This window comes from Agelaius tricolor, unplaced genomic scaffold (assembly GCF_023055355.1).
Source record: "Agelaius tricolor isolate 1412-34295 unplaced genomic scaffold, bAgeTri1.0.p SCAF_9, whole genome shotgun sequence".
Taxonomy (NCBI): domain Eukaryota; kingdom Metazoa; phylum Chordata; class Aves; order Passeriformes; family Icteridae; genus Agelaius; species Agelaius tricolor.
The window spans coordinates 22,719,636-22,745,321 of NW_027269269.1; the positions used below are offsets into that span (position 1 = coordinate 22,719,636).

A 25,686-nucleotide genomic window follows, 5' to 3' on the forward strand; every position below is an offset into this window, starting at 1 on the left:
CAGTATACTTTCTGCATCACTGCTTGCTCCCAAAGCAGTGAGTTCAGCTGCATGTGGCAAGTCTGGATTTGGAGTCCCACAGAATGGAGATTTCTGTTCATCCAGAGTGCAGGAATATCTGCCAAGGTTTCTCCAATGCTCTGCAAACCAGACTTGCTTCTGGCTGACAGAAACCCCCCTCCTCCTCTCTCATGAGGACATCTCACAGAAAGCCCCTCCAGTCAGACAGTGCAGCAGCAGCACAGGAGCATTTTGCCATCTGTTGTGCTTTGCCAGCTGAGCTGCTCAGACTGTTTCTGGGAACAGGTGCCTTTTGCCAGCCCTATCTGCTGCTTCCATCCTCAGCTTGCCTTGGCAGGATGATGAGCAGAGAGGTACAGACCTGCTGAGACCTCTTCTTCTCCCCTCGAGGACCACAAGTGCGTGCACTCCTGACACCCTCCAGGTGTGGACCACATGGTCCCAGCCCACGCGTTTCATCTTCGGTGGCCCCAGTCTCATCTTCCTGAAGAAATACAGCTATTTTCAAAAGAGAGGGGACTCCTCCTATGGAACTGGCCCAATATTCATCAGTCAGAAGATGGGGATTTTCAAAATAGGTATATAGACAAGCTAACCTCACCATTTTGCCCCATTCAGGGATGTGAATCCTCTTTGCTCCTTTCTGTCACCTTCTGTTTACTTCTGTTCCATCTCCTTGGTCCCTTAAATTTATGCAAGGATGATTTAAAATCATGCCAGAGGGCCATGAAATGAATTTTCTCATGCAGCAGATTTCAGGATTTTTAGCAATGACATCAGAGGCCATCTGGAAAGGCCAGCAGCAGCCACATATCATCCCAGAACACACACATACCCAACACCTCCTTCCCATGTGGAAAAACGCAATCAAGTCCTCCTGGCTCAATGGAGCTGTAAATGTCCTTTAAATCTGTCACTTTAATGTCCTCCTTGGAAGATGCAGAATGAGGACGTAGGGTTTTTTTTCCTTATGGCTCTTTATATTATAAACCAGAGGAATTCAAAGTACTCCATGGGTTTTTACAGGAGTTCTTTGAAATTATTGTGTTCTGGCAGGAGTAGCAATAAAGTTTTGAACTGTGTTTCCTTCTGACATTCAGGAGAGTCAGAAGTCAACCTGGCTGTGAGCAGCTGAGACAAGATAAATCTTTCGTGGCAGTAGACTAGCAAAGCCAGGCATGCTCTGTAGGGAAGGCTTTATTCTCTCAAAGCACGTGTAGGAAAGGTGTAAAAATCAGATTTTCCATCCCAGGGCAGAACTTCATGCTGGGAGGACAGGACTACAGTGCCCGCTGCCTGTGGAATATTGTCAAATCTGTAAAAAAACTAACTGCACAATTGTAGAGTGGTTAGCCATCCTCACAATCACATAATACCTCCAAAAGTGTGTCAGCAAAACCAGGGGTAGTCAAACACAGCATTGCTGTACCCCAGGGCACCAGCATTTTAAGCACCTTTCCTGACCACTGGAACTACAATGGTTTACTATACTGAGTTGAACAGAAAACTGCATGGAATGAGGAGAACAGCACAATGGAACAAATAGCAAACATAACACATGGAACAACCATGGAAAGCAAGCACAACATGGAAATCATCAAATCAGAAAGGTGCTGTAATGGGAAAACCAGGTATTTTGATGTTGACAACTTCAGACAAGCATTCTTTTCAGTTCAATTATTGCCTCCATACATAAGGAAGTTACACAACATTCATTTTTGTATTTTTTGCACTTTAATACTTTTTCCTCCATTGGATATTTATTTTTCAGTCCAGATTTTTCTTTCTTTTTCCTTTAATTTCTTTTTCCTCTACAGTTCATTTTAGCATAATGGCATGCTTGACTGGTGTACCTGGCAGACATGAAACATTCCAGGTCTGTATTTATGAAAGCAATAGATGAACTGGTTTTCCTGCTCAATAGTTTCCTTGCATTTTATTTAATTCCTGAGAATGCAGTAAAAGACATAACCAGCTTTTGCATTTTGATTTTCATAGATTTTTCTTTTGTAAACCTTTTTGCCTAATAATTTCTCACTCCTTCTTTTCTTGGTTTGATCTGCAGTCAGTTCCATCGTCTTCTCTTCCAAGTCTGCAGTAACCATCATATGACTTTTCTTGTTCTTGTTTCTTGCTCTGATTTTGTTTTCTTATTCATCCTGAATTTGAGTTTCATCCTCTTACTTGATAGCCCAACAAAAGACTTGGACCTAAAGGACCCTGAACACAATGTCCCAACTTGAAAAACATGTCACAGAAGGTGCTCAGAAGATCTGATCCCAAACATTCATGTGGTGTTTTCTGTAAATGAGTAACTCTTTGATTTGCTTCTGATTACTGTACTCATTTTCCTTTAAATAGTTTTGCATCTCAGCCACTGCAGCCTCCCTTCTGCATCCATTAGAATTCTATTACTGTGGTTTTTACTCAGCTATTGCAATTTTCCTTTCTTTTTTTTTTTTTTTTTTTTTTTTTTTTTTTTTTTTTTTTTTTTTTTTTTTTTTTTGTGGTCAGTCGCTGTTTCACTTTTGTCTGAGCAGAAAAAGAGGTTTTGTGCTGACAATGTTGATTAATCAGTATGGCCACATGTTGAGCTAATTTTAGAGGGAAAAAACCCCTAAGTTTTGAAACAGTTTATACATGGAAAATGTATATACGAAAGCATTGTAACTCTAATAAATATTAAGGTGACTATTCCTAAAAGCAAATAATTATTCAGTGCAAAGGACTGATGAAATTAAAATAATTTTGAAATTTTCCTCAGCCCTTATAAAACTTTGGTTCTGGTTGTTTTTAAATTGTTCTGGTAAAGCAGACTGGAAAATGAAGGAATGTATACAGACCATGTAATTATCTGTGAAAAGGGAGAACAGTGAGACTGCTATTTCCACAGACTGATTTCTTAAGAAACCTTCCTTAGAAGAAATTGGAAATGAGTTTTCAGGACTCAGTCAACTTAAAAATTACTAGCAAACACAATGAAGATTCCAGAATGCAAAACATATTTAGGCAAGTAGCCCCATAAACGCTAGACAGAAAGGGCAAGCAATACTTTTAGACTTTTTTAAAACATAGTTAATCTCCAATTCAAGTGAGATTTTAATGTTTACAGGGGAATTACATCTAGGTTTGGCTATTGCAGGTCCACCAAAACTGTGGAACACTTTGATTTGCATGTGCTGCCGTGACCTCTGTCATTGTTAAATTGGACTGGTACATCAAGGGGAATGGTTTGGAAGCAGCCAGACAATTACAACTTCTCCACACAGACTTTTTCCTCAAGGATGTTGTATGGTCCTTTTCTTGTAATACCTCTCATTCTGTTAATCCAAAAGTTCAGCTATGGGTTGTGTGTCAGCATCAAGTGCAGAACACCTGGAGGACAGCAGCATACTTTCAGTCTTTCTTACATACAACATCCAAGAAGGGATTAGGAGATCCCCAACAGAGCAGAAGTGCTGGTAATCTTCTTCTACCTCTTCTATTTCGTTGCATGATTCCCTAGGTGCTAGTGAGAGTATAAGCCCTCAGGAGGAGAATAAGTGAGCAGGGGAAGGCATAAACTATAATGTGCAAAATTTTTGTTTTTATCATGGAAAACAATGGGAAAATTCTTATTGTGAAAGTCCTCCTATGGGAAATGAATGTAATAACAAGAAGTGTGATCTGTAGGGCAGAAGTTTCAGTGCAATCTGAAAAACTCCAATTATTTAAATCACTGCAAGCTGATGGGTCTGTCAAAGGGTTTAGAAGGAAAGAAAATATAAAATTTCACAGATATTTCCAAGAATGCAGAGATTATTCAGAAGTATAGCAATTGTTTGTGGAGCCGAGAAATCCTCTTCTATGTTAATTTGTTCAGCTTTTGAAAGGGGATGAGAAAGAGCTGGGGAATTGGAGATTACTCCCCTATCTCTGTACTAAAGAGAGATAAAGACTTTCTCCTTAGAAGCAGATAAGAGCACTCCTCCTTTATTTATTTTCCTTAGGGAAAGGTGAGTTCCAGTAAGCAGGACATCTTTTGCAGCATTCCCATAATATTTGAGCATGTCAGCATCACCTTTTCAGCACCTTGATTCCTACTGCAGTGCTTCAGTGAAAATGATCCCTAGGTATGCCAGGATAAATGACAACTTTTTGCATCATAGGCAAGAACAAACCACAATCAGATTTTGACAGCAAAAAGCTCTGTTCTCTGTTACACATATCTTCACAACATCATATACCTTCAAAACACAGATTGCAGAAGACAATTCCTGGCTGCCTTTTCATCTATTTCACTTCTCCAGACAGGACTTCCACAGATGCTTATAAAGGGTCTACAGACTGTCCATATTTCTTTAGTGGTGTTGCAGGAACCAATTCATATCCAGAGACATGGTGAGCTATCAAACCTTGTGCAGTGTCAAATAAGGGAGCAAAGATGCAACCTCCACACTAGCATTACCTAACTTGCTCTTTAATGCTTAATTAATGATGTTTAGTCACATAACCTAAACTGCCATTTCAGAGAGTGTTGAGGGGTTTTAAAACCTTGATGCTGTTATCAATGATCCATTGAGAATGCAATTTTTGATATTAATTTTTTTTGTTATTCCAAGTACTAAAGTTGTTCATGGAAGTATATAAAGGAAATAAATGTAACTATGCACCACAGCCTTTTCAAATAAAAATTCTTTCAGTAAAAAGTAAATATATAAATAAAAATCACTTATTAATACCAATGGCCTTTAAAGCAACTGTGCTGAATTATGCAGGAAATCCAAAAGGGTGCCTGGGCACTGTGTGCCAGAATGTTTTCACAGGGTGTATTACATGACAGAAGGACAACCAACTGAAATTCATCAAATATTTCTTGTTGAAGACTGGAATTTACAAAAAACAAATATTTTGGTATGACTCACAGGATGTTATTTCACAACTACACACACACATCTTCATACCAAAACTTACTTTTGTACAGTTATTGAGAATAATTGCTAAGGGAGAGACAAAAGTGGTCTTTACACTCTGTAACTACTGGTTTCTGCCATTGTCCTGCTCTTATTTTTGTCATCAGTTTTGGCATCCTAGATCAATTTGTGTCCCTAAGCCCGATTAAACACTAACACTTCTCTGCAAGACTTGTATTTCTCATCTATACCCTTCTGCAAACCTTTCTTCCCATTTGCGCTATGACAAGTGGTACCCATAGGTAGAGAAGAGAAATACCAGGTACAGCCACCTGCCCACTCCAGTCATGTACCAGTCACCAGATTGATGCTGCTGCCTCATACCTTTCTCTTCTGAGCTCAGAGAAGGTCCCTACAAGAGCTGTTTCTTGGTCCTGGAGATTTGTGACTTTACATGGTTTTTTTGCCCCAACACAGAGTGGAAGCAGAGAAAAGGCCTTAAACTCAAAATCTGTGGTAACGTTAAGATGCTCAAGTGAATAAACGAAAGAATTTCCGCAAAAAGGAGTGCAAGTGGTTTTATTCCAGCTTTGGGGGTATCTCTGAACACCCTGAACAGTAGAGCTGACGTTTATTTCCTAGTGTCTGCACACAAAAACAAATTGATAGCGGAAAAAAGACATTCTTCAAAAAATCAACTCCTTTGCAACTTAATAGGACTCTGATCACCCATGTAAAATGAGTCACGTTTTATTGCAATCTTCTCTAACCCTGACCTCCTCCACTCAGACACACCTCACGGAAAGAGAGGTGGAAGCACAATTTCAAGGGCAAGAGGCAGGTAATAATATTAAATGGCCACGGTGGGACTGCAGCAATGGATTGAGCAGATTGGATTTGCCCAGTGCACCAAAATGCCCATTCAGTCCTCACTTCTTTACAGGCTGCCTTTCCAGTCCCTCTGTGCTATATTTCATGGTCAAATTCAGGTGATGACATGGACAATTTAGTGTCTGAGTTCTTTCTAACCCAGGACATGGTGTTGTAATTACACGCTCCAGCGCAGGCCTGCATTCCGAGATAACAAACAACCTTGTAAAAGAGGGGGAAAAAAATCCTTTAATAGAGTGCAGTTCCCTTCTCCACGGGCTGAGCGACCTGAACAGCAAAGGAAATTCCTCTGCATCACTGTGTACCTGGAAGCACCGAACGGAATGAGCCCAAGTCACGCCAGAAATTATTCACCAGGAGCTAATGGCTACTAAAAGCATGGTTTCCCTCCTTTGTCCAAAGTGCTTTGCTGCAGGCTTGATGCAAATGCAGTTTTCATAAGCAGCCCTTTCCCAGATACATTCCCTCTGACAACACTACTTCAGTCTCTGGTCTTGCTCGAAACACTCCTCATTGAGCATCAGAGGCTCCTTCCATAAAGCAGTTTTCACGCAGGCAAATTAGCTCCCAGCACGCACTCAATAAATCTACACCCAAATCATCTCAATTTCCATGCTTTGGCCTCAAGACAGTCATAAAGGCCTGCAGGTTAAGACTGCAAAATACTGTGGGATGCAAATTACAGGAAAAAGTACCTGTGTATCAGAAGGCAGAAGAAACAGGAATGTGGAAGATCACACACAGTTTTTTAAAAAGATATAATTAATGGAGGCTTGATAGGGGCAAGATGAGTCTTGTAGGTAGCAATATAATTACATGACTACTTGGAAAATTTGCCAAAATTTTAAAGCCAGGATCAGCTTTAACATTCACTAAAAATGTGAGAGTTGTTGCCAGGTGTATTTGTTAAAAAACCTTAAAGTTAGCACTGCCTCAGCCACAGGTTAGGTCTCTTTTTGGGTCCTTCACCTCTTAGTCTTTTGTCCAAGCAAGAAACAACAAAACATTTCCACTTCTGGACTGGGTTGTTGAAGTTTGTCTTTCTGCCATTTGCCTTTTGTATTTTTTAATTTGAGGCTCTTCTTACTTCCCTTTTTTATTTTTTTTCTTATTGTCTACTTATAAGTATGAATCCATTCACAGCAAACATCCCAAAAATCAAGAGACAGTGTTCATGTATGGAGAAGACATTTCCTTTTCCCTTATACTTTTCCAAGCTCTGTCATGAACAGATGTTATTTTTCTTCAGGCCAACTGGAACAACCGTTCAAAGAAGTATGAACCTTATTTTTCATCTCAGCATGGTGTTAATTCAGGATTGATCTATACATAGGCTGGAACTAAAAAAAGACCAGTCCTATAAATCATACCTGCAGTTCAAGTGTGTAGACGAATATTTTGGTGGCTCATCCACATATTAACCTGATTTTGTTAGTAAATCATGACCAGAATAGGTAACAGACAAATCCCTACTTTAGCCCTAGTGTTTCTGGTGCAAATCTGATGGAGATTTGTTTAACAGAGAAAAGCCACTCTGAATGAAAAAAACACAACATTGTCACACCAACATTCACTGGTAAGCTCAGATTTAACCCAAGTTGCCATTTTGCTTCCAGTTTGGATGCACTGATGCCCCTCTAATACCTGAAGATAACAGTTTTGATGTCACTAAAATTAACCTTTTCATTCCTGCTCCCAGGCCCCCATTATTGATTTACTGTGCATCTCTCCATTGCCACGTATAAACAAGCACAGGAACACACAATGCCTTACATATCTCCTTGTGTTTCTCCACAAAGAGTTAAACTCACCAGAACTCTGGGGTCTTCTGGGGTAGGTCCTCAGGTATCACCCCAAGCTGGAAAGGTTGTTCTGGTGCTTGAAAAGTTTCACCTTCCTGGAGCCACGTCTTCTCCCCAGGCAGCTCCCAGAGAGAAACAAAGACCTCGGATGTTTCTCACACTCTGCCCATAAACCTGTCTCCCTTTCTGCTGTACAGAAAGTGATGGGAGAGGAAGAATGTATTTGGCGTGCAGGGAAGATAAAGGTAGTTGTGGGCAGAGACTGAAGAAGGAAAAAAAAGGGAGTGATTGTTCACCAGAAGATCTGAAATAAGGCAACAGAGCAGCTGGACTGCTCAGTTGAGGGAGAGGATGAGAGAAGCAGAGACCAGACAAGAAGGAAAGTAGTTTGGGAATGCACGGCCCACAGGAAGATGAGGGTGAGGATGAAAAGAAAATTAATTTCCAGGTGAAGAAAGAGTAGAGAGGGAATGAAGATGAAGTAGGGGAAGAATTAAACTTGTGATGGCAAAATGCTGGCTCTAGCAGAGAACTGGCACTGCACCAGTGGTGATTAATTACAGTGCCTTTTTTTCATCACAGGCTTGTTCCTTTTGGAATACAACAATAGATGGTTTCATTATATGCAGACTCTGAGAACAAATTTTTAAAAAATGTTCTTGCACATTACTGCAAATATGGCTTCAGCACTCTGTGCAAGACTTGCTGTGTTTTATGGGTGCTGAGCCTCAAAATCTGACTTTATACATGGCAGGATATTTTTTAAAGGCCAGCAGAGTGAAACCACTAGTGATGTAAACAACAATGTTTACAATATTTATTATGTGATTGAGCACGTTGCATAAACACACCCAAGCTCTGTGCACAAGCAATCACTGACATATTTACACCATGGCTCTGGAGCCCAAATGCAAATGTGTACAATAAAGCAGCAGACTGAGACTTTCAGGCGCGAGGGAACAATCAAGTGCCGCGTGATGAAACATAATTGGAAGCCATTACATCTTCTGGATTCTGAAAGCAGATTTTTTAAAGACTATTTTAGAGCTAAATGCTGCTTTAAAAAACATCATAAAAATTTGTTTTCAAATGAAAGAGGGGGGAAAAAAGGATCCCTCCCTTTTGAAATGACAGATGTTCCTAGGAGCTGCACTTCACTATAGAAGTTTCCAGTGACAGCAAATAATATTGTATTGGCAATGTCTTAGTGGCAGGCTGCATTGCACCTACAGAACTGCTATCTGATGGTGATTTCACAGGGGGAATGAGCATCTCTTATGCCAAGCCATTATCTTAAGCCTATGATAACAAAACTGAAATGACTGAATACAAAATGCATGCAGTAGGGATAAAGTTAAAGAATTCAGCTGGATGATGACCTTGCAATTCAGCTAGCAGAGGATTTAGATAAATGTGACTGTTTTTTCATTTGTTTCAATGAGATCATTGATATAAGATTTGTAACACAGCTACACACATGCACAGAGTGCCACAGCAATATACATATAGCTACCAGATGCTGAAATAAAAAATGTACCAGTGATGTTGCCTAGCTTCAAGAGCCAGCTGAAGGTTAAGATGTGTCTACAGACCAGGAGTGAAGCAGGTATTTATGTATCAAAGGTTTTCAGCATTGTTATCGATGCTCATGAGATATGATTAATACAAAAAATTGATTTGATACCAGCTTGTGGCATTACCTGTTACATTGTACAAAGAAGCATTGGGGATGAACAAGAATTAAAAAAAGGGAGTCATGATAGTAAGACTTTAACCAAAGTTCCAAAGTTGTGTTAATTCATGTCGTAGTTGAGAAAGTCACAAAATAAAGCAACACTCCATTTTCAGAAGGCTTCAAACCCATTTTTATTATAGCATGCATGCTTTTTATACATTCTTACAAAACTCCTAAGTTTAAACTTTACTCATTGGTCACAAGAGACAAACTAAGTGCTTATTAGAATGGGCAGTTGCAGGTTTCTCTTAATTTATCCTTCTTTCTTTCTTGGCTTCTATGTCAATGACCTTGGTAGAAAATTCTTTCAGGGGTAAACATGGATCCTCTTATCAAACTTCTCTCTGGCTCACAGAAGTCACTGTAAAACCTCTTCCACAGATTCACATAGGATGACTCCTCACTTAGGGTGAAGAGGATGGGTACCATCTTCACCTAGGACCATTTATGTGAAGATGCTCCTGCAAAAAAAAGGCACTTTACAAGTAAGGTCATTGATTTGCAACAGCAAGCAACACCTTTGCTAGGGGTTTGAAGAAAACAAGCCCGTTTCTGCATGAGGAAGTAAATAAGGGACACAGATCCAAGAAAAACAAAAAACAATTATTGTCAAGATCTATCCTTATCTTCCTTCTTCCATAGACTCTTTTTGCTCATTTTCAGACTTTGTGTCCTTTGATTATCCAGCTAAATAATCTGAAGCAAAAGAAAGAGAAAGAAGTTCCTGGCCTTCTTCTTTCTCTGTACTGAAAACTTCCTCATCTTGATGCAACCACAGGAGTCTATTTTTCACTGGCCTGGCCTCCCCAAACTTCTCCCCACTGAAAAACAACATCACTAAAGATAAGTTTCAGGTCCATAGTTTTGGCCACTAACCAGTGACATGCAGCTCGAGTCTTGTGAAGGGCTCTCCCACTCCTGCCAAATGTTCTCCATTTCAGCTGTGGGTCTGTGACATGCAGGCTAATCCCAAATCATGAGCCTCCCTCCATCAAGTAACTCATTTTTAATCCCTCATGACTCTCACAGACACTGTGAATCTCCCACACCCAGCATCAATTTCTTGGCTGTAAGAAAAGCCAGCATCAGCCTCCCCCTAACATGCCCATGCTGAGGGAGTAATGCAGCCTGTGCAACAATTTAAGGGTCTGTTTGCCCAGCTTAAAGGACAGAAAAAAGTCAAGTACAGGAAGCCTATTACAAGAAGTAATTGCTATAAAGCTGTGGCCACCAAGAGACCCCACTCTTTTTCCTTGATACATTCCCAAATTTCCCCAATGCCTGCTAGTTCCTAAAATGCAAGATGACCTCTTAGATGCACTCAAACTCTCCTTCTCTGACTTTGCAACTTTTTCAGCTAATTTTAAAATAAATGCCCTTAGCATATTTTTCTAGATTCATCAGTATTTATTACCCCATAGGAAGTTCTGTCAGATAGAGATTCATTACTCCCTTGTCCCAGGGGCAAAAAATTCCCTGAAATACAAAACGAAAACACCCCCAGTAAAAATTCTCTCTCAAGAAACCTTTCTTCAGTGAATGTGGTCAGGGGAAGCAGATAGAGAGTAGCCCAACAGCAATATCAACAGGCCCTTCTGCAATTTTAGAAGGCCACTTTCTTGAATAGAAAGTGGGAAGTGTTGGTGGGTGGAGTGACCTCGCTCTGCTCAGGACTGACAGGGCATGAGTCTTATGAGGAGCAGCTGAGGGAAATGGGGGTGTTCAGCCTGGAGAGAAGGAGGCTCAAGGGAGACCTTAGTGCTCTCTACAGCTCCCTGAAAGAAGGTTGCTGCAGCAAAGTGGGTGCTGGTCTCTTCTCCCAAGTAACCAGGGATAGGACAAGAGGAAATATCCTCAAGTTGTACCAGGGGAGGTTTAGGCTGGATATTAGGAAAAATTTCTTCATATAAAGGGTTGTCAGGCACTGGAACAGGCTTCCCAGGGAAGTGGTTCAGTTGCCATCCCTGAAAGATGTAGATGTGGCCACTGGGGACATGGTTTACTGGTGGACTTGGCACTGCTAGGTTGGACTTGATGGTCTCAAAGGTCTCTTCCAGCCTGAATTCTGTGATTCTCTAATTAGTGCATTAAGGATTCTGACCAAATATATCTTGATAAATTAAGGTGAATAACTTTTTAAATGAAGTCTCTGGAGGAACTCCTCAATAATGAGCTGTAGTCCCCAGGCTGCAGTTTTTGTACTTCCCACACAAAGCATCCATGAATTATTGCAGAACCAGCACACAACTCCAGTAATAATAATAACAATGATGTATGGTCTCTTGTGTGTTGGTCTGAAAGAGGCTTGGGACTCTTTAACAGTGGCTTGTGGAAGCCAGATACTGCCAGTTGAGGGGAAAGATGATCCCTGCCATGCCAAGACACCACCAAGATGAACAGAGAATATTTCTGTACAATTTTTGTTGGGTTTTTTTTCCTTTTTAAAAAAAATATTATCTGAGCTGAACTCTTCCTTTGCCTGCAAGAAGATCTGTCAGCTTCCTTCAGTTTTCTGAGGCTTTAATGAACCTGATGTTTTGTGGGTACCTTAACTGGATCTCTGGCCTGGTGTACTACACAGCTCTTAATGTTGATGTGTAACCACCATGAAACATCTGGGCTGCAAAGCAACAGTCTCTGCTCTCACCAGATAAGGAATTGCCCTGCATTAAGATGAATGTTATTCCTTTCATTTTCTCTCACTGACTTCTCTAAGAAATTTCCCTGCCCCTTCTCCTGCATCTCTTCTTCTCTGCAGTGTTTAAAGGCAAGAGACTAACCCTGACTTACCTCCACTCCTGTCATGGACCAACCTTTCTGTGGATCCACACCTCCCTTCATCTGCAGTCCCACTCATGTGGGATCCCTACTCACCCTTTGTCTGAAAAAGGACACACATCCTTCATCTGAACTTCTCACCAAAAGGGCTGCAGGCCAAGGCACCACCCCACACAGGGATAGGCAGGTAACACTGCACGTTGTCATTGCTTTTTTGACACAGAAATCCTAAGCAATATTTATTTTTTGCTTGGATTCTCTCTCGGCACATTTTGCTCTGCATAACTTTACTATATGTATTTTTAATTCATTTTCATACAACAAAATAGATCAATTTTTTTTCTCTTTTGCACAACATGATGAAACTTTCCCTAGGAAAGGAAAGACTGTGTTCTGAAGAGACATTTATTCTACACTTTGGCTTCCCCTTGAGGAACTTTTTAACATGGATCACTTTTTTCCTTTCTTTTTTTTCCTTTCCTTTCCTTTCTTTATTTTCTCATTACAATTTGCATATTTGTTTTGTAATTCTGCTTTGTGGGCTGCTTTGCTTATTTAAGGGTGATTCCATAATTTAACTTAGATTCTCCTTACTTCCCCTTAGCTGCCTTGTTTATAGCACATGTGTTTCTCATAAAAAACCATACTGGCAGTGCTTTGTTAGGGTTGGTTCTAGCTGGTTCCTGTGTGTTGGGAAATGAAAAAAATAAAGGTGAAGAACCAGGCTTGTGGTGGAAGAAGGTATGGTGTTTGGAGAAGCATTTTCCCACCATCCTCACTGCTATGCAGTTACCCTGGCATTCTGCCAGCAGTTTTTGTGTCCAAATTTGTCAAATAGTCAAATTTTGCATCCAAGTTTGAAAACCTGGCCAGCCTGCTAGGGGCGGTCAGGAAGATGGAGGTGTGGTGGGGAGGGCCAGCCTCTTCCATTAGTTTCTGCCACCAGCCATGCCAGATGAAAGACCCCGGTGTTCAGGACACAGTTTGATGTATCTGCAGGGAGAACTGAAATTCAAGCAGAGGAAGACACTTCCAGAGGCAGCCAGGCACAGGTCTGCAGACTGGAAACAGAAAACAGGTGTCAGATGATATTGATTCCTTGATGTCCCTCTCTCGCCTGTGCATTCTCCCCATCTGAGCTCCATTCACATTAGGACGGGGCTGTGTAATCTGTCTTCCATATGTTCTGAGGGGAAACTGTCTCTTCAATGGCAAAACCATATCAATTGTTCCCTGCCAGACCCCTCCCCGTGGCCTGTGATGAATGGCCCCAGCATGCAGCCTGCTCTGGGAGAGATGCACTTTGCTCACTGGAGATTGCAGCCTTTCCCCAAACCTTTCAGCAAGGTTTAACAAGTTCATATTTCTTAACCAGACCTTGCTTGCAGAACTCTGTCAGAAGTGGATAAATCAGGCTGGAGAGTTACAATGAGGCATTATCTTGTCACGTGGGCTAAGTTCCTGGTAGATACTTGGGATCCTGACTATCACTCCCACTGCAATCCATAGCGGAGGGCTAGTAACTGCTTTTGGACCCTGGACCTTAGGGGCCAAAGTAGATTTTTATGCATATTAGGATATTGCTGTTGCATTTTTATGCTATCTATTATCTTCAACGTTGCAGTGTGATGCCATTCCCTGTTTCACCTATCCCAACCCCCCAGGTGTGCCAACCTCTCCTTTCCCCTCCCCCTTTGCCCTCCTGCTGAGATCTGTCCATCAATCTTAACATTCCAGCAGGGTCGTGGTGTGGTTGGCAGAAGTTCAAAAGATGCCCCTCAGGTCCGGGCTCATTGGCCTGTCCAAGTGTCTTTATCCCTTGAGCCTTCCCCTCCTCACACCTGGTTGGCCCTCACCTGTCCCTTCCCTCTCCCTGTCCCCAGGCTTAAAAGGAGACGGGACCATGCGGTCTGGATTCTGTTGGGAGCTGTTACCACATTCAGAGGTCTGTCATCCTGGAATAAAACTCTGGATTAAAACTCTTCGATAGAATCCTCTTCTTTTCTCTTCACCGTCGCCTGAACCTTTTCCACCAGAGGTAAACTGAGTTCCTACTTTGCCTGGATTTGTTCTGAGTGCCCAGCTGCAGCATCCAGCCAGCCAAAGGTATCTCTGAGGTGAAAACACCACAGCTGCAGCCTTTGGTCCAGCAGCAAGGGCCAGATGAGGCCAGGCACGTCCCACCCAGAAATGTTGGGATTAATATTCCATACTTCAATATCAATTCAGTGGTTGGGGAGTGGTCCCATGCTTTAGGGGGCAGGAAACTACTTTTACTCATCAATATTTCTAGTGAAATAACTATGTGCTTTTATCACTCTATTTTTGATTGATAATGTTACTCAGTTTTCTACTTAAAAATATGGCTTTAAAGATGAATGATGTGAGGTTCCACAGTTTAGATCCTACAAAAAGTTCAGCAAAATCAGAAATCTTGTACTTTGTGGAACTCTAGACACCAGTTGCCACAAGAACAGGAAAATGGTATGTCAGGTCCCAGCTGCTGAGCAGCATCCCCAGCAGAGAGGAGCCAGACCACATTGTGCTCATTGTCTGAATGTCTACAGCATTACCTGACCCAAAGATGGTGTGACTGACCCTAATCCACAGTGAAGACAAGGTTTGTGAAAGTCAGAGTGAACATGGGGTGCACAGTGTGGCACAGTGAGGGACAGAAGGATCAAGTGCTCCTTTCCACAAGAGAATCATGACCTTGCATCTTCTAACAAGCAGTCCTTCTTCTCTACCTGTGTTACTTTCCCTTGTTGTTCTCCTCACCTCACCAAAACCATTTTTTCTTCTATTACTCCTTGTTTTAATGTTTTGCCATGTTCACTCACTGCATCTGAGAGTTTTTCACCTGCTGCTGACTGCCCATGTCCCATCATAGGACTGTCTGCCCCCTCTCATCAGAACCCTTGTGGGATCAGAACTTTAAATAAACCAGGTGAAGGAGTTGCATCAGGAAAGGCTCACAGAAATGCAGATCCAGAATCCAGGGAAACTATTTAGCAGCCCAGCTGCCTCATTACTCTCTTAAAGCAGTGCAGGCAGGCTTAAGGCAGAAAAAGCTGAGGTGGGTGCTCTGTGCTCAGCTCCATCACTGTGACATGAAGCTGCAGCTGCCAACAGGAGCATCTGAAGGTCTCTGCTCTCAGCATTTATGTGGCCAGGTGCAAATATTCTAAAGGAAGGCAGTGGGGGGCAAAAGGAGTAGGTCCATTGTTGCTGCAGGTCATTAACACCTCCTGGAGCTGTGCACATACTCCAGGTCATCTAACTTGGGTCTGGCTGGGCTGCACAACCCTCCCATTCCTCCCAGCTCCAGATCATCCCATGGTCCATGTGCAGAGTGTGTAACATACAAGAAATTTGGCATGCCCATCTACCCACTCCTTAGGGAACAAGGGGCGCTGACTATACACATAAAATTATTAGTTTTAAACTAGGGAAGTAGGGAGAAAAGATAGGGGGTTGGTTGATTTTCTTCTTTTTAAGTAGGAATGCTGAACCTGTCGGATTCACTGTACCTCTGAGGCCAACAGTTTGTTGCTGTTCAGAAAGGGATTAGGGATTTATATGGATAATGAGAGCATATACAGTTTTATTGGACAGACTCGGCAAAAATGCTTTGAGACAAGATCTAAGTCCTTCTCATGTTTCAGGGCATAAGCTAAACATTAAGTGATAGAGGCTGGAAAGAAAAATTCTGCATTCAGTAATCACCTACTTCATCACTCCTTTCTGCCTCCTCTGATACAGCAGGCACCAAAAAGAGACGCGTGAACCTCAGATCGCTGGTCCCTCCCAGTCCATATCAGGGCTGTTTCTAAGGTAGCACAGAATCAAGGAACTTGAGTTTTCACACAGAAGCACATATGCCCCTATCCACCCAAACAGGGGGAAGCAAGTATTCATCCCTACCCAGGCACAAATGCAGGTCTCTTGAGAAATAGGCACAGCATTTCCCCATTTTTTTACAGCAGGATGTTGCTCAGTTTGTGGCACGTTAATTACTATTTATGGGGCTGCTATAAAAATTAGTTACCTTTTTATAACAAAAGGCCCACAGCCAATATTTTATAGACAACACACGAAGAAGTTTGGAATTGATGATTTACAGATCAGGAAATAACACTTAATCAGCTTCCCTACCTTCCCAAGCACGACTGTGCAGTTTTACACCACCTTGCTGTTTTCAACTCATTATTTATTGATGTTGATTGCTTGACATTTCACGACAGGATATGCTTGTTCTGAGAGGTGCACTCTGGGATTTATCCCGACGTGGCAGAGAGGTGTGGGTTATATTATTTTGCCCGCAAGTCAGCTGTATCATGTGTCCCAGCACACAGAGTGGTCCCTAGCGTTTATGTCACACAACATAAAACCTACTTTCACGGAGGGTGACCGCCTTCCCTGCACCACACACGAAGGGAGCCCAAGAATGCGAAGCAAATACCTCATTTACACCATCCCCACGGCATGGAACACACTGCCAAAACACCACTCCTGCTCACCACCACAGACTTCTGTAACATCTTTCATCGGGTGGTCTGAAAGCTCTTTACCCCCATGAATCAATTAACTGCACACCGTCACCGTGATGTGGAAAGACAGGGGATAGCTGTAGGTAATTTATAGATAAGTAAATGGAGGCACTTCTTATGATCATATTCCATCCTAAGTGCTACAAATCACAGCCAGTTGATTAATGTCTGCAAACCCCTCGGAGTGCCTTGTGCTGTGTGCATCACTGATGAAACACTGCTAGAGCAGCCTGTGCCAGTGTGGAGCGAGGGAGAGTCTGACCTGCTGCCAGCAGCAGCAGCAGCAGGACAAGGTGAGAAACCTGCTCAGTGTCACACCTGATGGCTCTGTGGAGCTGTCAATTACAGCGTGCAGCAGGGAGGATGCATTGCCAGGGTTCTGCCCTCACCACTTTGCAACCTTCCCTTGCTGCAGGAGACGTGGAAGAAGAAGGATCAAATAAAAGTCTACAGTCACCAACACTGCAGCCTGCCACCTGCATGGAACACGGGGCTACGGTGTGACCATCCACACCCAGAGCACAGTGCTCCTAGCAGGGGCAATTTTACCTTGGGAGCTTCCAAACCACAGCTATCGCCATCTCTTGGGGAACAGAAATTGTAAAAGCAGGCATGTAGCCCAAGTTAAATCAAAATAAAAACAAAAAGGTGCTCCTACTGGTTCTAGACTCTAGTGCAGACTTGCATTAGGTTTTGAAACCACATGCTGTCCACTGAAAAGAGTGTGATTACTCTTGAAATAGGCACAGCTTTAAATTCATACACACTGACATACAAAAGATGGGACCACCATCCTCCACAAGAGGATGCTTTCACTCATTCCTTTTCCTGGAATTAATTTTTGAGGTAACAAAATTTCATGGCAAGCCAAAAGGTAAAGATCCCAAGCATAGCTTATTGATGTACTTTGCTAGCTATGTTTTTGAAAAGGAAGTTGTTCAAATTTGTAAAATTTTGCTTCAGTGACTTTTTACTGATTGGGTTAGGAGATTTTTTTTTCTATTCCCTTCTTTTCTTTATATTTTATTTGAAATTATACACAAAACTATGTAGTATTTGTTGACAAGCATTGCTTTAAGATAAATGAGTCAGCACACATTTTTATCAGACGTATATGAAACATATTCCAGCAGTATTTATGCTACAGCTGGCTAAACTGGAAAAAAAGCATCTGCAAACATGTCAGCAAGCCCCCCTCCTTTGATGCAGTCCCACAGTCTGCTGAACCTTTCCAGTCGTTTTCCATCATCCAGTAGTACAGCAACTTTTCGTTTCTTTAAGTGCTTAACCCAGGGCACACACATGCACAGGCATTTGTTACAGATTCAGTTTGAAAGTACTTAGCACCTATTTAAACTCCACATGCTTGCATGAAGTAATTGCTCAGAGTTCATCTTGAAACGGAGACAATATGGACAAAGCAAACAAAATATATCATATTCCACAAATCCATGAATGTGCCTAAGCTCAAACAGAACACAAAAGAGAAAACCTTTAGGAGTTTTAAGTCATGAAGACAAAATGTGTGGCCCACCGAGTTTGGATTTTTTGAGAGCTTTGCAGTGAATGACATCCTGACTTTTAACAAATGTCATTTGTTGTTAATGTAATTTCTTAATGTAATTTCTTTAGGAAAGATTTTCAGTGACACTGAGGTGAGAGCACAAGCCCAAAAACCTAGCAAGGCTTTATGAGTGTACAGAAAAATAAAGCTAATGAGAAATTTAAATTAGCAATTAATATATCTGTAACATTGAGCAGACAAGAGGAGTTGGGTTACAAGCCTTCATGAGGAATGATAAACCAGTGTGTTACACAGAGGCATGGAAAGTTTCTGGTATCCCCACTGCAAAAGACCCCTGGAAAACCTAAGAGCATCCACATGGTATTTTTACTGATACAATGAATCTGTCTGAACTCACCAACATTACAGAAATTGAGAGCAGCAATTCAAAGGTATTCCAATAAATAAGGTCTTCCAATATCTTGGAATCTGTCTATCAATATGCCTTACTGGAGAAAGCTATAGCAAATGTAGTTTTTTATCAAAATAAAGAGGTAATTCAACCCACAGAAAACTGAAGAGCATTTCAACATCAAATCCGTTCTCGTGCTTACCACAAGACAGAGTAACAGACTCACAGAATCATCAAGATTGGAAGAGACCATGAAAGTTATCTAGTCCAACCCAGCACCACCATAATCACCTCTAAACCATATCCCCAAATGCCACATCCAGACACCTCTTAAACACTCCCAGAGGTGGTGACTCCACTACCTCCCTGGGCAACACACTCCAATTCCTACCCACTCTTTCAGTGAATTTTTTTTCCTAGTATTTAATCTGAACCTCCCTTGGCACCACTTAAGCTATTTTCTCTCACCCTTTCACTTGAGACATGGTGGGAGACCTCAAGATTTGTGGTTTTATTAGTACATATATCTAAAGATAGGAAGAGATAGAGACTCCCAGCATTGTTCCTGGTAATTTCCAGTGACTATCTTTATTATCAAAACATGTCTCTATTTTCAGTTTGGATTTGTCTGGCATTATCTTTCTGTCATCAGTACTAATTAAGCCTTCCTATGATGAAGGAAAACCCCTACGGCATTTATTGTTTGTTTTCTTTCCACGGAAATATTTCCACAGTGTATCACACTCACCTCTGACTTGTCTATTCAACAGAGGAGAGCAATGGGCTCTCAAAATTTTTCCACTTTTTCTATAGCTGAAGTATCCATTGCACCCAGACAATTATTACAACTCTCCTCTGCTTTCTTGGCAATTTTGAAAATATTTAAAATTAGGGAAGCTGGAATTGAATGAATTATCCTCAACCCATTTTCACCAGTGCTGCTTATGGGGCAGAAGTCTCTGTTCTTCCACACCCTTCCACATCCACCTAATGGTTGTGCCAGCTTTGTCTGCCATCTGAACCAGGTGAAGAGATGGAGAGGTCATGTCTTGAAGATGGAACTTCACATTTGAGCTATGTCTGGATGGGATGGAGTTAACTTCCTTCACAGCAGCAGGGAGCCAGTGAGTGGCTGTGGGATCACTTGTGCGGGATCCATCCATGGCAATATCTGATAATACATTTTGTGATGAAAATAAATAATAAACACTTGTTCTGGAATGCTATTGAAATGAAATTGCTGGCTGTGTGAAACCTTCAATGCTTATCCCAAGTCTCCATAACAGTGTGCTGATAAACTCTATTGTGTCACTCATGTTAATTGCATTGATTGGACCACTGAAGAGTTTCTTGCATAACTGATCTATACACTTTGAATATTCCCTGCTAAATTTGAGCTTTGTCCCTGACAGGGAGTAATTAATCATTCCAGGGCTTCAAACAGTGTATATCTGGGAGAAGATGTCTGATATTAATTAACCCAGCAAATGAAAAAATCCAGTGAATGTAACTTGAATTTAAGCTAGGGAGAGCATACAATGTTTAACCTTTGGAATGAGCAGAAGACTCTCGGATCCCAAAGTCTTGAGGTTACTGCTGTGTTTCTTTTAAAAATGTATGACATGGATTAGAGGTGATCCATGGAGCACCTGAACGATACAACCTGCTCAGAGACTGCCTTGGATGGTCCTGTCTCCTGAGTATGGGGTAAACTGCTGGTAGCTGCTTCCTCTAGATGAGTATGCCAGAACGATCCCTCCATCATGTAGAGGGCACCCTGAACCTCATGACACAGACTTCTGTCTCACTGAGAGGCTGATGTGGGAGAATCCAGTGGGATTCATGGAAGTTACCTCGGAAAAAACCTGAATCATTTCCTCTTGAGGTAGAAATCTCTTTCCAGCCTGCATCTTTATTAGGAGACATTTAAACTCAAGAAACAGGGAATGAGAATGAAAGGGATGTATGAGATGGACAGCTGAACTATAGGAAATGTTACACCTAAAAGGCCTGCCCAGCCCAGCTCTGTATGATTCCCTACTCCTGGAATAATGTTTGTGATTTCTTTGTTCAGAAAATGATAGGCATCTTTGGCCTAGTTGAGGCACAAGTTATACAGCTCAGTGCAGAAGTTAGGGCTGACATTCTCTGGCTAGTGCTGTGTAGGGTTATGTTTAGGACTGGTTTGAAAACTGATGAATTAACGGAAGGAAGACTAAAAGAAGATACACATCCAGCTTCATTCTGCTGCAGTGACAAGATGGCACTAGTAATCCCAATAAGGCTTCAAACACTGTAGGGAGAAAGTGTCATGGCTACAGGTGACTTACATGGGCACAAGTAAAAGCAAGGGGTACATTATGGCAAATGAAAGATATTTCCCATCCTGCCATGAAGGTGTGTCAGGTAGTGATCTATACCTCTATTGGTAGGTACCATAGGGGGGTACCACTGCTGTGATCTTACTAACTGGCAAAAGACTGGAAATCCCCTGAGAACCTTCTCCTTAGACTGCTGCCATCAGGACTCTTGCCCTATGTAAGTCTCTCCTCCCTGCTGCCTGCCATGGTGGCAGGAATACCCTTTCCCTGAGACCATGCTCAGTTTGCTCCCAGCCGGTGAGTGGGGTCCCTCTTCAGTCACCCTTGCACATGTGCACTTCATTGTACTAAAGCTATGTAACAGTGCTGGCTTGATTTATGAGGGCTGCATTTCTTCCAGTGATCCCTGCTGGTACAGGACTCACTACTTCCCTTTTATGTGTCTGTGTCAGAGGGCAACTGGCAACCAGCTGTTGGAAACTGATGTAAAAAAAACCCCAACACAACAAAACCTTTTATTATCATCGTGATATTATTTCAAGTCCCAGTACCTGCCTGTAGTCTCTGTAAGAAGGGCAATGGAGACTCTGGCTGCAGGCTGATTTTATCACTGCTGTGAAGAAATTAAAATTATATCATTGAATTTCCAATTAGGACAAGTGACTGGGGTTGGAGAACCAAAACACATCCCCACTACAAAGTAACACTGATTCAGACTGAGTGTGTTTTCTTAGTAGTCTTTATACTCAGAGATCATATGATATACATATTTCCTCCTCCTAGGTGTCTGTTAATAAGAGGATATCAAAAGCTCAGTAACAATAATTATAATAATAGCATCTTTTTGTTAAGGCAATCTCCTCTCATATATCAAATCCAGTCGATATATTGTGCTGTTGTACATTGTACAGATACAGCAAGGCTGGAGAGAGAAGGGTGCTGCTCCACAAACATTCTGCCTTCTTCCCTTGCCAGGCAAACACAAGGGTCCTGACACTCCTTAGCTGGCTCTGCTCTCTTTGTGTGCACCCACCCCGGGGGTGACTTCCCAATTCAAAGAGTCTCAAATTCTAGCTGTGTCAGGATTACTGGGGTGACTGGCCCAGGATGCACAATGAGACATCAGCAAATGGCCCAGGCATTACAGGAATGTATTGGAGAGAAGTGGCAAAAATGATCAGTTTGAATGTTGTGGCCTTGTATGAATTGTGCAGAAATGTGTATTTACAAAGTCACACATGGTATTTGCAGAACACTCTTCAGTCTACTTTGCAAAGTGAAAAGCATTTGTAATTGCAGCATCCATGCTCTTGAACATGTCAGTCCTTCCCCCAAGACCTGCTGAACTTCAAGGACAGAATCAAGAAAATCTGAGGGAAGTTAAATGGCTCTGAGATAAGTTCCTTAAAATTTTATGTAAATGGACAGCTGAATAATGGAGAAAGGGACATATGAGTGTTTTCAGTGATTGAATGGCATAGGAAGGAGCTGGGAATATTGTGGTCAGTTGGAGAGAATAGGGGAAGGTTGAGAAGAAGCCAGGAGCACTGGAGGTACTGCCAAGGGAGTTGGCTTTGGGCAACAGCAGGATAAGAGAAGAACTGTAGGAATGTAGGATACAAATCCATAGAAAACCAGACTTGTGGAGTTGGATGGCTTGTGGATCTAACTAGAATTCTGAAAAATTACTTTCCTAAAAAATTTTTTTAAATCTACTTTATCTGATGCTCTGATACTCTTTGCCTCTCAGTGATGTGCACCAACTCTCAGTACATGCACAATTGCTCTCATGAGGTGCTGTGTCACTGTAGCACAAGTGAGATAAAACAAACAGGACAACAGAAGTGACAGGATCAAATTGAGATGTGCTGGTAGGAGTCACCTGGGTTCCTGGCAGATACAGGGAGAGCAGGCAGATCTCACAAGTTCCTTTAGACCCAGCGAGGTAAATCATGCTGGAGCTGGACAAACACGCTGTTGTCTTTCTCCTGCTGTTATCATCCCCACACAGGGAAGGTGTTCCAAGCCAAAGAGAAAGCCAAGCTCCTTCATGCAGCCCAGCACCCTGTGCCTCCCAAGCTGTTCCTGTCCCTCTCCCGTCACCTCCTCCTGCCTCTGCACATGCCAGGTGACAGCCTGTCTCAGGAAGGTATTTATTTTTGCGTTATTGGTTAGCTTTGTTTTACCTCCTAAGTAAACCTTCCAGTATTTATAGCCTCGCCTCCGCACTTGTAGTATATATTAGCCTTTTATGCCTTCTCTGTCACCTGTTGAAATGAGAACTCAGGGTCTTCGGGCCTCTGCGGCCCTTCCCTTACATTAACTTAAATCACACCAGATGTGGGCCCTTACTGCAGAGGAAGACTAATTGATTTCGCCAGTCACAATATGCCTATTGTTTTTTAACACAAATAAACACTGTGGTGTGGGGGGCTTGGGGTTGATTTTTTTTTTGTTGTTTTTCCTTTTTTTTTTTCCCTTTGCCACAAGTGCCAAAGGTTATTCAATTAAAGGACTCCAGAAAGTGTGACTAATAATCCATGGGCAGGGTATTTCTACAGTAAAAAAAAAAAAAAGAAAAAAGAAAAAAAAAAAATCTCCACGCTACCCTGAGAACAGCAGCCTCACCAGGGCTGGCCATAACTGTGATGGATGGCTGGTGTGTGTAAGACGTTATTATTTGTTATGTGAGTGGGGGGACATGGCAGGCACATTGGGCAGTACACCTGCTGGGCTCCAAGAAGCAAGAACAGCTGTGTGCATTGATTTAGACGCTTGCTACTTGGGGCTCCAGGAACGAATCAAGCGACAGCTCATAAAAAGAGAGGGTTTTATGATTTTTTCCCCCTTCTTTCTGCAAACAAACGGCCACATCATATGTTTTCCTAACGCTGCTATAACTCAAAATTAAATCCCAGCCCAAGGTGTCAGGCTGGTACCATGTCAGAATTGTAACGGCTTATTTTAAAGGTCATTATGGATGTACCAGCGAAACACTGGGGGTTTCTGCACAAAGGTGCCATTTCGTTTTGCTGGAGCTCAGGCACTTAAGGGCAATTAGCTCCACTGTTAAAAAATGAGCTGAGAGTGTTTTAACTGGTGATTTTATGCTAATAACAACTACTAATTCATATTGTTAAAAAAGAAAGTGCAGGCTGCCAAAGCAGTGTACTGTATGGCCCCAAAGCTTCCCCTTGTCCCGGGTCCTGCCCCCAGCAGAAGGTGTGAGACACGCTGAGGTGCGTGTCACAGGGCCAGCAAACCTCTGCCAGAGCACGGGAGACCAAAGCCTGAGCACACACCCAGCAGCAGGGACACCCAGGACCCTTTTCTCCATCCTGCACCCCTGCACACCTCTGTGGCACTACAGAGCTGTAGTTACTCCTGGATTCTATCACTCAGCACCAGGAAAATGCCACTGTTCTTCCAGAGCATCCTGCAAGGCTGCAGCCTAGGCTTTGCTAGTCCCTGCTCACAGGCTCTTGCCCACCAGAGTGCCTGAGAGAGCACAACAGCTGTGCCCACAGGGACATATCTGCAGTCCCATGAGCAGCCATGGGCAGGTGGGGTGCCACCAAAAAGATCTCACCTGCTGCCTTTGGAGGAGCCAGCTCCAAGAGCTTCTCTCTTGGCTGAGTTGGCACTGCTTGGAAGCAAAGATGAGACCTCACCATAAAAGGTGCACCTGAACTGAGCACACACAGCTCTGACACACAGAGAAAAAAGATGTCTCCTATGAGCACTCTGTACACAGGTGCTGCTCAGGACAAAAGCCTACTTTAAATGCTGCCCTAACATCCATTCCTCCAAGTGGGTACAGAGGAAGTCATCAGAGAAGAGCAGCTCCTGCTCCTTGCCCTTTAGATCTTCCTTTTCCCTCCTTAAATCTCTTGCTGTTACAAAAGATCCCAGCCCTAAAATCACAGATTTTACTCACTGCATTATGCTTGTGATAAAGAATTAACATTTGGCCACTTGTGCAAAAGCACGTACAACAAATAGGCATAAACACTTAAACAAGAGTCTTGTCTTGTTTGAGTCTTATAGGAAGACAAGACCACTTGGCTGGGTTATCCAAGAAAATGCAATTGGTTTTGCTTTTCTTAAAGAGGAAAGGAGATGATCAGCTTTCAGAATTGGTAGAAAGTTGATCTATTTCTACTAACTGACAAACAATATGGTGCAAAGCCATAAAAATTATAAAAATGAAATTCATCTGAACATTGTAATATTATCTGGTCTCTTAGACTTTCAGACTTGCTTTTCACTTATAAGAATAACAACAGTGAAAAAGAAAAAAAGGTCTTTGCAAACATGAATTTGCACTAGGGGAGCTATTCTTTTCTGGCCTGCTTCTCAGCATAACAGCCAGTATACAGAAAATTTCAAAAAGAATAAGAATAAAATAGAAAGCACTCTAACAAATGGAAAATCTTATCACTTTCAGAATGAGATTCTGAAAACAAAACCATTATATCCCTTCCTTCCATGGACAAGGATGTGTAAGCTACAGCTGACATAGAGCAGCAAAAAGCTTCAGAGACCTTTGCAAGCAGCAGAGAAACCTTTTCTTCTCCTCCTTATTTCAGCTTGACACAGTCTTAGCTCTTTTAGCTGTATTTCTTCCACAGTCAACAGACATCCTTGGGAGCCCTGGCTCTTCTCTGTGTCTTCTCTATATCTTCTCCATCCTGACAGCAGACAGATCTCCCCTTACCTTTTGCTGAAAGCATAACATATTGAGCTGTTCACAGATACACCAAAAAAAAAAAAAAATCTG

General features: G+C 42.1%; 1 long non-coding RNA gene across 1 annotated transcript in view; it reads left to right on the plus strand.

Annotated features, from left to right (window-relative positions):
• The first annotated feature begins 1,742 nt into the window (after positions 1-1,742).
• Positions 1,743-25,686, plus strand: part of LOC139592872 (uncharacterized) — a 102,721-nt gene continuing 78,777 nt past the window's right edge. The window contains exon 1 of the long non-coding RNA XR_011680135.1: positions 1,743-2,527. This is a non-coding gene — a long non-coding RNA (uncharacterized lncRNA). The remainder of the gene's footprint in view (positions 2,528-25,686) is intronic.